The sequence below is a fragment of the Trachurus japonicus genome, chromosome 9 (assembly GCF_045865225.1).
Source record: "Trachurus japonicus isolate A0001 chromosome 9, Traja_1.0".
Taxonomy (NCBI): domain Eukaryota; kingdom Metazoa; phylum Chordata; class Actinopteri; order Carangiformes; family Carangidae; genus Trachurus; species Trachurus japonicus.
Window position 1 is genome coordinate 19,496,389 of NC_140915.1, and position 15,599 is coordinate 19,511,987.

At 39.4% G+C, this 15,599-nt stretch overlaps 1 protein-coding gene across 1 annotated transcript in view; it reads left to right on the forward strand.

Moving 5' to 3' along the window:
* Positions 1–13,556: 13,556 nt before the first annotated feature.
* Positions 13,557–15,599, forward strand: part of dmxl1 (Dmx like 1) — a 48,947-nt gene continuing 46,904 nt past the window's right edge. Inside the window, exon 1 of the mRNA XM_085786406.1 lies at positions 13,557–13,934. The gene's annotated coding sequence lies outside the window, so the exon portion shown is untranslated. The remainder of the gene's footprint in view (positions 13,935–15,599) is intronic.

Here is a 15,599-nt window from a genome sequence, read left to right on the forward strand (position 1 = left end):
AATGAGACTGTAGATCAGAGCAAGAAGTGAAGAAGAAGGAGAAGACGAGTGCGATCGCTACGGAGATAAAAAAGTTGGAAAAAGTTTCTATTTCTAGAAAAAAACGACGGGCAGAGCCTGGAACAAGTGTAACGTGGAGCTGTGATGAAAGAGTTCTCTTACGGATGATCACTTTTGCTTATTTCTTTCTTATTCATACATGATGGAGTGTGTATTTCACTCCATGCTAACTAAGTGGGCACTTGTATCATTATGCACCAACCAACAGTGGACCCCTGTCATTCCATATAAACCAAGTGTGGACCTTTTTTTTTTCTGCAATGCAAAACAATAAGTAAAATGCATCCCTATTAATATATATTTAGAATGCAAGTACATTAAAATTGATTGAAACCATGTGCTGTTAAAAAGTAGAAGAGTGACAATAGGTGGCCACCACAGAGCTTCATCTATATGGGACATTAGGTGACTACAGAATAACACTTTGTGGCTCTGGGCCATCAGACCATGTTGAATCCTGAGTTTAGTTATTTAAAGTAGTTTTCCCATGACAACAATGCAGTCAAGGAGTATGAAACTTCAGTAAGTCAAAAACTTGACAGACTGTAGAAAGGTGTGTTGCAGTGGTATATCATATTACTTAGTGAGGTTAATCCATCCTCTAGAAGAATTATCCCTTGTATCTCAGACAAACTGATGACCCCCCAGCGCCTCCTTTATTTTCCCATACATGTTTTATTGTTGAGCCATAAATGTCAATAACTGAAATATTCCCTTAAAGCAGAAGTAAGTGGTCCGGTCGTTTTTGCTAATGCTGCGTTCCAGGCAGGCTTTTGAAATCGTAAATTACAGCTTCAAGTCACAACTTACGGCTTTGTAGCGTTCCAGGCAACCCACTCGTGTTTTTCCGACCTGTTTTACCGGAGAAAGTCACTATAACGGCCACTCGTAACTTCCGACCGGTGAACTCGTACCAGATCGAACTGGTACCACTTCACGGTCGGAAAAATACGAGTTGCCTTGAACGCACCATAACAGTCCTCGTCCCTACGTCACCACATTCGCGGCGTCCCTTGGCTGCACACACAGCCCTGCATGCCGTTCTCTCTCCTCATTGGATAAAAACTGTAGGATACGATAAATGTTTTCTCCTGGGCTCAGAGCAGAGCAGAGTGACTGACAGACCCGTGTTTCAGACCAAACACTCTATGTAAGTGATTGCTGTCGGAAGATACAACTATTTAAGACTTATATTAACACAAATATATCACTTACTTCTGCTTTAAGTATCTTGATAGGTTGCCATTGAGTTTTCACAGTACATCCCATGTTTTAAAAAAACTACAATGACAACTTATCCAGTGCTACTTTAGTTTAAATATGTGTGTTTGCATGTGTTTGTGTGTGTGTGTTGTGTGTATTAATAGTTACAAATGTTTGTATTAAATTTAGATTAAAAATGTATCTTAAAACTTAGCAATTTATCTCATTTCTGCTTATCCACCCATGCTGGAGTGTGTGTGTCACTCCGTACCAACAAACAGTGGACCTCTGTCATTCCATATAAACCAAGTGTGGACCTTCTTCTGTAATGTAAAACAGTAAATAAAATACATTCTCATAAATACAGATTCATGATGCAAGTACATTAAAATGACCTAAAACCCTTAGTTTTAATTCAAATATTTTTTCCTATAACAAAAATGCAGTCAAGGAGTATAAAACTCTTGTAGGGGAAAAATTAATAGACTGTAGATATGTGTGTTGCAGTAGTACAACCTACATTTAAAAATAATAAAAACATTATTGGTGCTACTTTATTAGAAATGTTTGTGTTAAGTTTTGATGAAAAAAAAATATCTTAAGAATGATCACTTTTGCTTATTTCTTTCATATTCATACATGATGGAGTGTGTATGTCACTCCATGCTAACTAAGTGGGCACTTGTATCATTATGCACCAACCAACAGTGGACCCCTGTCATTCCATATAAACCAAGTGTGGACCTTTTTTTTCTGCAATGCAAAACAATAAGTAAAATGCATCCCTATTAATATATATTTAGAATGCAAGTACATTAAAATTGATTGAAACCATGTGCTGTTAAAAAGTAGAAGAGTGACAATAGGTGGCCACCACAGAGCTTCATCTATATGGGACATTAGGTGACTACAGAATAACACTTTGTGGCTCTGGGCCATCAGACCATGTTGAATCCTGAGTTTAGTTATTTAAAGTAGTTTTCCCATGACAACAATGCAGTCAAGGAGTATGAAACTTCAGTAAGTCAAAAACTTGACAGACTGTAAAAAGGTGTGTTGCAGTGGTATATCATATTACTTAGTGAGGTTAATCCATCCTCTAGAAGAATTATCCCTTGTATCTCAGACAAACTGATGACCCCCCAGCGCCTCCTTTATTTTCCCATACATGTTTTATTGTTGAGCCATGAATGTCAATAACTGAAATATTCCCTTAAGTATCTTGATAGGTTGCCATTGAGTTTTCACAGTACATTCCATGTTTTAAAAAAACTACAATGACAACTTCACCAGTGCTACTTTAGTCTAAATATGTGTGTTTGCATGTGTTTGTGTGTGTGTGTTGTGTGTATTAATAGTTACAAATGTTTGTATTAAATTTAGATTAAAAATGTATCTTAAAACTTAGCAATTTATCTCATTTCTGCTTTTCCACCCATGCGGGAGTGTGTGTGTCACTCCGTACCAACCAACAGTGGACCTCTGTCATTCCATATAAACCAAGTGTGGACCTTTTTCTGTAATGTAAAACAGTAAATAAAATACATCCTCATAAATACAGATTCATGATGCAAGTACATTAAAATGACCTAAAACCCTTAGTTTTAATTCAAATATTTTTTTCCTATAACAAAAATGCAGTCAAGGAGTATAAAACTCTTGTAGGGGAAAAATTAATAGACTGTAGATATGTGTGTTGCAGTAGTACAACCTACATTTAAAAATAATGAAAACATTATTGGTGCTACTTCATTAGAAATGTTTGTGTTAAGTTTTGATTAAAAAAAATATCTTAAGAATGATCACTTTTGCTTATTTCTTTCATATTCATACATGATGGAGTGTGTATTTCACTCCATGCTAACTAAGTGGGAACCTGTGTCATTATGCACCAGCCAACAGTGGACCCCTGTCATTCCATATGAACCAAGTGTGGACCTTTTTTCTGCAATGCAAAACAATAAATAAAATGCATTCCTATTTCCTATTAATTGGTTGAAACCAAATGTCTAGAGCATTTTGACTATTTAAAATTGAGATGATAGTAGATCCCCTCTTGGACTGCTAAGAATGACAGAGGCAACGCATTTATGGATGAGTAAAGACGGACGAGCAAATTATCTTTGTTAAGAAAAAATAATTAATCTATATTAAAGCCGGTTTAAAGTAAATGTTGTTGCTTATACTGCAGAACTTGATATTAGTGCATGCAGTCATGTTACTTCTGAACTGCATGCAATTCAATAAAAAATATTCACTCTCAAATGTGGCCATGATTATATATTTATATACAATTTGTACTACAGAGACTTTAAAATAAGTAATGATAACTCTAAAGTTATATTATCCATTTTTGAAAGAAACTGAGAAAGTCATTGTTGTGAACAAGGACTCATTAGGTGAATGAATGGGTCGTTAGGTGAATGAATGGGTGCAGACAGCTCCACTGCAGTATGTGGAGGTCCACTCTTTGATAGGTAAATGTCGCTCAGAGATCCAAGTCCCCTCTTGGCAATTTCTTTAAAAATAATTAAAAGTCACATTTTCAGTAATATTATGGTAAAACACCTTAAAAGTACATTTTATATTCCATTTTTGTTTTTTCAAAATAAGTGTAAACATAAGACCCCTCTTGGCAGCTTGGCCCGACAGGTCCCCTGTTCCCCCTATTGGTGTGTATGTGTGTGTGTGTGTGTGTGTGTGTGTGTGTGTGTGTGTGTGAGAGAGAGAGATTCTCTTGATAAGTGTTTTTCAATTACTGTCTCTACACTGTATCTAATTTGTTATCAGATATGTGTTGTTTGAGAGAGACGTGTTCTGGACGTCTGCTCTGTGATCTCTGTTTAAATCATGTAAAAATATTCTTGTCTCCTCATTAAGCAAGTTCACTCCACATTTCCTCAGACAGGAGGAGGCAGCCAGACAAAGAATGATGCCAAAGCATCTGATGATAAAGAGACCTGAGTTCAAAGGAAGTCAAAACACATCTAGGAAAATACAGCTCAAATAGGTGTGAACCACTGAGAGTGTCGGCTCACAAAACAGCGCGGCAATATAAAGAATGTGCACAACTTTTTATGTAACTTTTATGTAAGATGCAAATCAGTCATTTCCAGTCTTACTGTACTGTATGTGGGATACATACAGAGAGAGCCTTTGCTTAAATATTGAACCACCATGTTGAAATATTGAAGTGCTGTTTAAAAAGTGATTCAAATGAATCAAGTATTGAGGCGGCAATCACATTTTTTGCCAAGATGGCTGAAAGAGTTTGCTTGAAATTTGCGTGACACGGAATATAGAGACATCAAATAATCACCTCTGTTGAACAGCTTTGTCAATACCCAAACTTACCCATTATTCTACTACAGTACATTGTTGTGTACCATGAAATATTCATGATGATATAACATCTATATTGCATTACCACTTGCCCCAGATTTCAGCTGTATTTTTGACACACATTAGGCAATGCTCTCACACTCGCAGTATACAGCCCGTCTTCCTCTCTCTTGCTAAAAACTCACCACAGATCTGAATTTGGTTCAGTCTCCGTCTGTCTGTGGAAGCAGCACTGGCTTGCATCTCTGCTACAATCTGGAGATCAGCTGCAGACACAACAAAAGGTCTCAGAAAGAGGGACCCCTGAGTTCTCTGTATCTGTGGGAGGAAATGACAGAGGGAAATTGAAGAGTGATGTAAGCCTATCAAAAGAGCAAAAAAGACACAAATAAAGGGCTGCGAAAGGACAGAGGACTGGGGAACAGATGGGGAGAAAAAAAGACTTGGATATCATGAAGGCAGACTCCCACAAGGAGAAAAAAAGGGAAAAGGCTGAGGGCCATAAAGAGCAAAAAGCTGGTGTCAAGAGTAAAGGGTGAAGAGAGAAAAGAGAAAGTTCTGTTGTCAGCACAGAGAGGACGGCAGGTGATGGGAGGATAATAACGGAGGGAGGAGCCTGCTTGACCCCCTCTGACCTCTTTCTGGATTCGGCTGCTGGGAAGAGATGAAGGAAGTGGGCGCAGCGAAGTCCTAATGTGATGGGATATCCTGCCGCCTGCCTGCTAACCCGTCTTCCTCTGAGGGTAACGTCTGTTCCCATCGTTTCACCATCACCTCTGCAGGATGAGTCTGCGCTCAACAGCAGCGAGACAAACACACAGAAAGTACTCTCACTCACAGACGCCGCGTGCAATGACGCACACATGTTTGCACGCACGCGCCCAGATGGATTCACGCACTGATTTACGCAGGCCTTCACACAAGCTCGGAGCCAAAAACACACCCGTACACTACACACATGAACACACCTCCAGTTGACTCAACAACATTCGCAGCCAAGGACGCTTTCACTCAGGTCACTGCATTACGCAGCAATGAAGGACGGTGTTGAAATTATTGCAGAGGAGAGGAAGAGCTGGTGGATTACAAATACAGAAAGTCTGCCAGGGATGGCACCAACAAAAACAATATTATCATGCAGTGCAGTGCAGCTGGTTCGGTTTACTGAGTGCAAACAAAGACCATTATCCATCCCAGTGCAGTTTAACACATAGACACTAAAATGAAAGCTTATCGTTTGACGAGTGTTTAAAGGATACACATAATTACCCAGAGATGAAACTATTTATCATTTTGTGATTACTGAAGCCAAATGCTTAATGGCTAGTCTTTTCAAAAGAACAGTTGTTTTATTAACCATTATGATTCATTATGGTTAGTTCGTCATGTCCCTGTCTGTCAGACAAAGTTCAGCAACTTGTGGGTATTTTCTCTGTGGAAAAGCTGCCTTCCCTCACTCCCCCCACCCATGAAACATCAAAGCGCGGCCACACTGAAACTTCAAGCCCATTTTGGCATTGCCCTCCTACCTCCAGATCCAGTAATTACAGCTCATACAAGACATCAACATTATTACTCGTCAAAACCACAGTATAATAATACCACAAAGCACTTCAAAGAGACAACTCACATTTCAAGGGAAAAATAAAAACTCATGGATTATGCATTAGGAGGGACTGATTCAACCTTCCGAAGCAGCTGGGGCGCAGTTCACGTTATCTGGAGCGAGCCCCAAACTTGATAATCAACATTTATGTTGGTGTAATTTGAAAATAAATTTTACATGATTGTTAAAACTGAACAGGCCAGTGATTTCGACTGGTTTTCACCAGCCTTTACTTTGCATTTAAAATGCGGTGCCTATTTCACATGGGATTATGCAGCAGCCAAGTGTGAGTATAGAGGGTGAGGTCAAATTGTAGTGCCTTGACAGTCAGGACAGCCTTGCCATCAGAAATTTTATATGTGTCAACACTGCCCTCTTGTGTTTAATGTTTACTCAATAAAAATAATGCAACAATCTTCTTTATATTATTTTCTTTTGTTGATTAAAATCAATCATTAAAAATCAAGTTGTTCATGAATGTGAAAAGTAAATTATTTCCATGTTTTCTTCCAATCCCCCCTTTTTAGGAGATAAAAGGTCAATTTTATCAATTCCACACAGGGAAATTGTTTCACAGTGCCTTAATGTGCAGAATAACAGAGTATCTACAACACACAAAATGAGGCATTAGGAGAAAAAAACAAAGGATTCCAAATAAAAAAATGTATTGAAACAAAAACGGTCACAAAACTCACAAACCAATAGTACTCTCTTGTCTCCTGCAAATAGCAATGTTAGCAGCATTACAGTGCATCAAAAACAAAGCGTGTAATATTTTTAAAACGATTTGTTCCCACGACTCTGTGTATCAGTGCTTGACAGGAAATAAAGAGGAAGGCAATTTGTATCATTTTAAACTTCACCAAATAGCCTATGTTTAATTGTGTATTTTTCTACTACTATCCATAACCTATTTTTACTGTCATTATTTAAAAGCAGTGATGACATTTCATGCCCATTTTCTTCAAATTAACAACCTTTATGTCACCAAATATCTTGGACCATGCACAGAACTCATCAGCTATTTTAGGACCTCCTCTAACTTTTATCCCTCTACCCCAACCACAGAGCGTACGGACGTCGGACAAACCTGAAAGCACTATACACGATAACAGGAGGATCTGGCAATTTAGTAACAGTTGGCCATTCATTCAAATTCATCAAAGAGAATCCCAATTTAGTTTTATATTTTCAATTTAAAAGGGAGAGTGTAAAGCAGAGTGTTTTGTTGTTGGCAAGGGCACCCATTCCAGACTATATCTCTCTGAACAACAATATAAAAATTTCCCTGTGAACGTTGTTGAAGGTCAAACCAAGATTGACATATCTTCACCAGGATGGATGGTGCATGTGTGTGTGTAGATGTGCACAAGAATTCAATTTCTTTTCTTTTTTTTTACATCTAGTCCATGCAATTGCAGTGGCAGTGATACAGTGGTCACGCCCGTGTGTGTATGTGAATTTATCCAGGTGGGGGACGGGGTATCAGAGTGTGTGTGTGTGTGTGTGTGTGTGTGTGTGTAAACTGAAAATCAATGTAATATTTAGCACAGATAAATTATGAAACTCCTTTAATAATGCTATGACCTACTTCTTGACTGGAAAGTCAACAGTTTCGTCATCACCACTATCCAACTGCCATGACAATAAATGTCACCAACTTTCCCTAATGTCACTGACATGTCAGGCATTTTAATTATTCATGGAGAGTGTCTGTCCCATTTATGCTTTATGCTTTTATGAGTTTGAAACCTCCAAACCCCCATCCTCATTTCCCATCCCCAGTCAACAGTATTTTGCCATTTGTAGTGAGGCTAGAACAGAATGTGTGTAAATTAGGTAAAAGGCAGAAATCACAAAGTGAGCTGCCAGCTATGTGCATTTTTTTTTTTTTTTTTAATCTCCATATGTTTTAATTTCAGGAACACTGGGGCTTCAAATAGCTTTAAGTAACAGCTGGTAACTTTTACAGAAAATATGACTGAAACCTACCTTTCCATGCCAGTAACAGCAGCAAATCTCTCTCTTTTTGAGTTTCCTCTCTCTCCTGTGCATTAAGTTTCTTCTGCATCTTCTGGCTTTGACACTGGACATTTTCTGGTCACTTATCCCCTCTGTCTAAAGAAACATTGACAATCTTCTGAAATTATACATCATCAAATGTGCCTAAATTACACATCTATGGGTTTTAAAATGTTTACCAGTAAGTAACTGATAATAATAGGCTACAATATGCAGAATACCTGTCTCCTGGCTCGTTCTCTGGGCTAGATTTGGGAGGCACAGGGGAGACGTGGGAGCTGTAGCATTGACCTACTGCTAAACAGCCTGGGGCGACATTACACAGTCTACAAATTAATTATTGTAGACTGTTAAGTAACTTAGTATACTACTGCTAGGTTTAGCGACGAGTGCTAATGGGCTAGCAGCTAGCTAACTATTTAACTCCGATCGTCAGCCTCTCCACTGTCTCTCTCTCGCTCTTCGTCGCAGAAAACCAACAAACCGATCAGTTCCTGGAAGCTGCTGCTGCACTACTGTAACAATATTGTTTCGCAAACTTACTGCTGGTCTTTCCTCGAGAGAATAATTTGATCTGATTTTGTTCTGATTTTCTGATTTAACTACTTGCAACAACTGTATTAACGTTAGCCCAATGGACGTTTCGTTCCACGTAGTATCTGCGCATGCGCAATATAATGACTCCTGCTACTCACCTGTGACGGACAGAGAAGGGCTTGTAGCCGTTAATATAATACATCCATGCTTGTAGCTAACAGACAGAAGACCAAAGAGTCACTAAGGTTTGGACTGCAAGAACTAGCATAAATTTGCATGGTTTAATTTGCTAACAGGTGCTCTGTCGATCATGGCAGGCAGAAGACGGTCTGAAATAATTTCCCTCTGTAACTTTGGCTGTGAAAGAGTAAACATGCTCATATTCACCAATAAGGTTATTTAAAGCAGAAGTAAGTGGTCCGGTCGTTTTCGCTAATGCTGCGTTCCAGGCAGGCTTTTGAAATCGTAAATTACAGCTTCAAGTCACAACTTACGACTTTGTAGCGTTCCAGGCAACCCACTCGTGTTTTTCCGACCTGTTTTACCGGTGAAAGTCACTATAACGGCCACTCGTAACTTCCGACCGGTGAACTCGTACCAGATCGAACTGGTACCACTTCACGGTCGGAAAAATACGAGTTTCCTTGAACGCACCATAACAGTCCTCGTCCCTGCGTCACCACATTCACGGCGTCCCTTGGCTGCACACACAGCCCTGCATGCCGTTCTCTCTCCTCATTGGATAAAAACTGTAGGATACGATAAATGTTTTCTCCTCGGCTCAGAGCAGAGCAGAGGGACTGACAGACCCGTGTTTCAGTCCAAACACTCTATGTAAGTGATTGCTGTCGGAAGATATAACTATTTAAGACTTATATTAACACAAATCACTTACTTCTGCTTTAAAATGGTCTGAGTTATACATGGTTATTATACACAGAATAAATGACTTGGTGGTCAGACTTCACCAGTCCACCATAAGGGGGGATACGTTTCATGACAGGCTCAAAAGACGGTCTGAAATAATTTGTTTCCCCCTGTAACTTTGGCTGTGAAAGAGGAAACATGCTCATATTCACCAAGGTTACTTAAAATGGTCTGATAACAGAGACGGACTTTGGTTATCTACACAGAATAAATGACTTGGTGGGTCAGACTTCACCAGTCCACCATAAGGGGGGATACATTTCATGGCAGGCAGAAAACACGGTCTGAAATAATGTGTTTCCCCCTGTAACTTTGGCTGTGAAAGAGGAAACATGCTCCAAGGTTACTTAAAGGGATAGTTCACCCAAAATTCAAATTTCACTCATTATCTACTCACCCTCATGTGGACTAAGAGCTGTGAGAATTTTCAAAGTCCTCCGTCCCTTCTCTGAGTTACGGGGGGGTCCGCGCAGCAGTATTTGTCCATACAATGCTTGTCAATGGATACCAACTTTCTTCGTCCAAAAGAGACACCAAAAAACATCCAAATACCTCCATACTGCTCGTCTGTAATGTCCCTCTTGTATTGAAGCCCCGACATTAAAAATAGCCCTAATCTCACAGCTCTTAGTCGACATGAGGGTGAGTAGATAATGAGTGAAATTTGAATTTTGGGTGAACTATCCCTTTAAAATGGTCTGAGTTATAATAAATGACTTGGTGATCAGACTTCACCAGTCCACCACGGGGGGGGAGATACGTTTAATGGCAGACGGAGAAGACAGTCTGAAATAATTTGTTTCCCCCTGTACTGTAACTTTGGTTGTGAAAGAGGAAACATGACCCACCAAGGTAACTTAAAATGGTCGGAGTTATACACATGGTTATACACAGAATAAATGACTTAGGCTACCAGTCCACCATAAGGGGGGATACGTTTCGTGACAGGCTGAAAAGACGGTCTGAAATCATTTGTTCCCCCCTGTAACTTTGGCTGTGAAACAGGAAAAATGCTCATATTCACCAAGGTTGCTTAAAATGGTCTGAGTTATACCAGAGAATAGATGATTTGATGGTCAGAAACCTGTAACTTTGAATGGAAAAGAAGAAACAAATCATGATTTTGAAAAGGGGATTTCAGCATGCATCATAGCCATAGCGCATTATATGTCAAGTTATAGTAGGGGAGAGTGGGGTAGTTTGTGCCATGGGGCAAGTAGTTCCACCCCTGTTATCTAGAAAACTATAGAAGAAGTTGGTCATGTGACCACATATTTTTGAAGGGGCATCCATTTCACTCATCCTATCAAGAAGGGAGACATGGCTTGAGAGGAAAGCACATTTATGTTCAAAAAACAAGTTTTTGCCCTCCAAAGTAAAATTTCTATGATCAAGGTTTTTTGATTGCCATGTTTGAACAATTATAGATAACTTTGAAAACAGTTCACACATGTTTTAGTGCTTTATTAAGCTACACCACTTGTCTATACAGTTAGCATGATGCCAGCTCAAAGGGCCTGGGTTAAGTTGTGCCAGTGGCAGTGCTGTCTGTGTATAGGAGAAACATGGCAGTGGGCACGGATTTGCTTGAGGGACCGCCCCTGAACACACCTGCCCAGTCTGGTTGTGCTCGTAGCCCGGTGGACGAAGAAAACATGGCGTTTCTTTGCGCCACAACCCCCAGCGTGGCTCAGGCCTCCACGACTGCATGGGGACAAGCGAGGGCCCGATCATCGCCGCTTCTGGCTTTAATTTTGTATTGATTGTCTTGCTTTTATATAGCATTAACATTTGTGAGATTAAAATGATCTGTTTTACTTCAATTATCAATGGCACAATTTACCCCAGTGAATTCTCTCCAATGGCACAACTTACCCCGCACCGGGGGCAAGTTGTGCCAGATTTTTTTTTTTTTTTCTAAAGCTATATTTCTGAAACAGTTGATTTAAGATTCAAAGTGATTGTTCCCAGGGATGCACAACATCCTAAACTATATGTACATATATTAGTTGGGGGCATTATTATAATCCCCTTGCTTTAAAGGCAATTTAAGTAAAAATTGGCACTACTTACCCCGCTCTCCCCTACACAAATATGTGCTTGCCTTGGTTTTTCAGTACATTCTCAATTCAGTGTAGTGAATAGTGCGTTAAATAACACGTACAGATCAAATCATTTATTGATAGACAGGTCACTTTGCAAAACCTCGCTGATCAAACTAGAACACTAAAACGATGAATCAAACTCAAATTCAATTTATGTGAGTTATCATCACTTTTTGCCACTTTAAAAAAAATTTTTTTTACCTTGGTCGGTTTATCTTTAACCTTTGTTTCTTTTACAGTGGACTGTTGAATCACTGTAATTTCAATGGGGAAAAAATAATTTTAATAAATTTAACTGGTATACCATATGTTCAAGAATACAAGGGGGAAAACAAACAGTTTGACTGGTCAAAGTAAACAGGAATCCAGTCTACTGAACAACAGTGACACCCTGTGGTAATGTAGACTTAATACGAAGACATGAGTCACCCCCCACCTCACCTCTATCCTCACAGGAAACAAGAATGGGAGATGGAAAATCAATTTAGATTCAATTTTAAAATCCAATGGCCCAAAACAAAGAAATGTATGTAATTTAACATCTGAACAAAGGGCTTGAAAATTGTTGCTTTTCAAGAGACCATGACTGGACACAGAAAACTGTCTCTTACATTGGACATGTTGCACAGACCACTTGAAGACTCAAACAGTCTTGTTACTCAAGCTGTTACGTTAACCCTGCTAAATACAGTCATGTTATGTGAAATATACTACTATTGATATGTGGTGCTTTGGCCTCCTGTCTAACCATGCTGTGTGCACAAGTCAGTAAACTATGACTTGACCATGCTAGTTCCACAGATCTGAGTTTGCTGTGCTTCACATGTGCTGGCAGTGGATTTGGACACACATGGATGTGTTGAACAATATTTGCAAATTTGTTTAATTGAACTGCTATTCATGATTTGTGGGACACTGCCACTGTAATCTTTTGCATTTCTTTATTTGTTTGAACAGGGCAGGTGAGTTGAGCAATGTCCTCATTTGCCTCATTCACTTAGTGTAAACAAAATTCAACTGTCTGCCACACCTGGGGACATGTTAAACATGCGGAAAGAACCACAACCTCTGCCAATGCAAACTACAATTTGAAATAAAATAATCAACACTGATAAAGGTTGGGACAGTGTTTGGGACAGTATTCACGATTTCTGCAACCATTTGAAATAATTTGCACAGGGAAATCAGATTAAAGAACTCTGTATATGGCAACTATTCCTTTCTCTGTTTTAAAAATATTTTTTAGCTTTCTTAATTTTGCAATATTGCCTGTTTCTATCTCATTTTAGCCATTGTCACCTTCAGCTATGTGTCTGATGTTGGATTGTAGTACATGAACTTTATATTTCTCCCATATATCATACCACAATTTATAACAACAATATAATACAAACTCTGTTGGTCATATTTCTAAGAACTACTATTTTAAGCTGCTTAAAATTAACTGTCATTATTCTTGTGTATTCTTTTACTCATGTTGGATTTTGTCAGATGTAAGGCAAGCAAGGCAAATTTATTTATATAGCTAGCACAATTCATATACCAGGCAAGTGCTCTACAGAGGCATAAATACATACATCATTAAAATGCTAAAAATCGAAAACAGAAATAAAAATACATTTTAATCCATTGTATTGATTATTTTACTTAAAAACTTCTTCACAGAAAACTTATTTTAGACTTCCACTACTTCCACTGTAGGCCACCCTCGCGCAACTGTCAACTACAAGGACCACAATGCATTGCAGCGAAACAGTCATTATCATGACACATCTTCAACATAAGGAAAAGCTCCCTCTTTGGAAGCGTCTTATTTGTTAACCTTGGGGAGAGGTTGGCTCCTTCTTGCGGTTAGCATTTTGAGAGGTAAACAAAGACTCGTCTTTGGTAAGCAGCGACTGTCGGAGGTCAGGATATATGAACCAGAAGTGAGCTACAGCTAAGCTTTCCAGTTCAGGAGCTCGCTGGCTAAAACAGCCTCACAAGCTAGCACAGGCTAACGCTAGCTAACTGAGGAGACCGAAACCGTAACATTTAACGTTAGACAGCTGCATTGATGAACAAAAGGCAACTTAAAGAGGGGGACTGTTTACACCATACCTACAGGAAATGTTTCACAGAGGCAGTACACGGTGAGTGACTAATCGGTTTCTCAAACAGTGGGGTCGTTTTACGGTGTTTGTGTCACAAACTGCTTGGATTGATTAGCTAAACTTGACAGCTCAGTTAGCGTCATGTCCCGACGGGGGACTTTAAAAGCAGGTTTGCTAATTCATGTAGTGTTTCCCCAGTAGCATGTAGACTAATGTTTAATCGGGCTGGCTGACACAACGTCAGTCAGTCAGATGTGTCAACTGGATCTCACTGCGTTGGCGTGTGAAACGTTATCACGTGAGTTGCCACAGCACAGGAAACATTGTGTATTCATTTTATTTCTCTTCCAGTTTTAAAATAACGTCACTTACTGCTGCCCCTTTGCGTTATATTTTGCAGGCCTTAACGTTATTGACACTCACGGGCTCGATTCCCTCTCACTGATAGGATGTGTCCTGTGTTGTTGTTGTTGTTACGTTAAAATGACAGTGTCTTTACTAACTGGCTCTAATGGGTTGCTAACGGCTATGATAAGCAGTTGGTAACCTAGCGTCCAGCAAAGTTGTTAGACATGTGACATAGATTGGTTCAGTTGAGTTGACCCTACTTGTGTCTGCAGCAAAGTTTAGTTGGCACAGGGTGTAAGAGACACTGTCTAGAAAAAAGCAAACAAAACCTATGGAGTTCCCTGTTTTAAAGCAGACTGTGTTAAAGTAATAGCACAGGCAATCACATATTTGTATATCTTTTGATAGTTATTGAACTCTCACTGTGCTGTTGGTAAGTAAGTGAACCCTTGGATTTAAATAACCAGTTAAACCTCCTTTGGCAGCGATTGTCTCATACAAGAACCCAGTAGCTGCCTGGTGATCAGACTTGCACAATGTTTGGAGAACATTTTTTGACTCATTCTTCCTTAAATCGGTTGCAGCCTGGTGTTAAAGCTTCTCTTTATGTGATCTCACAGCACTGAGTTGAGGTTTCAACTCTTATGATGACTCTAAAAGGTGGATTTTCTTCAAAGTCATCCGAAGTCATTTTATATATTTTGATTTTGATGTTTCAGCAGGTGGACAGCCACCCTGGCATTGTGCGCCCAGGGGCAGTAAAGCACCAAGCCATGACTGTCCTTTCATCATACTTCATCTTTGAGATGATGTTTTAATGATGATATGCAGTAGCCTAGTTGTTGTTCGCTATGTAGTGCTGAACATAGGCTACTTCCCAGACAATTCATCTCAGACTCAGACTCACTGCACAGCATTTTCCTAATGGTGTTATGGAGTGTTAAGTCGCTACACTTTGACAAACCTCAGTTGCAATGCGCAGTGATGCTTTTTTCCTCTTTTTTTGAGAATGGGAGACATGGGGTCCCTGCATGAACAACATGCTCCATTTTATACACCGTCATTTGTACAGGATCAAGAACAAAAACCAGCTACAAGTTTCTTTTAAGCCTAAGCTGTTAGGTCCAGGTTCATTCATCGCTACACGACTGAGCAGACTGATGAATATGCAAACTTGTGATGATTTGATTACCCTTTCCAGTTTTATGCAAATCAACAATTCATTATTGTAAGTCTTCTGTGATCTTTTTTGAGGCATCGTTCATTTTAGCAGATGTTTCTTCTGTGTGGAGTCTTAGGATCACTACTCACTTCAATTTGCTTTGGTTTGTGTTATTCACCCTTTTACCAATCTAC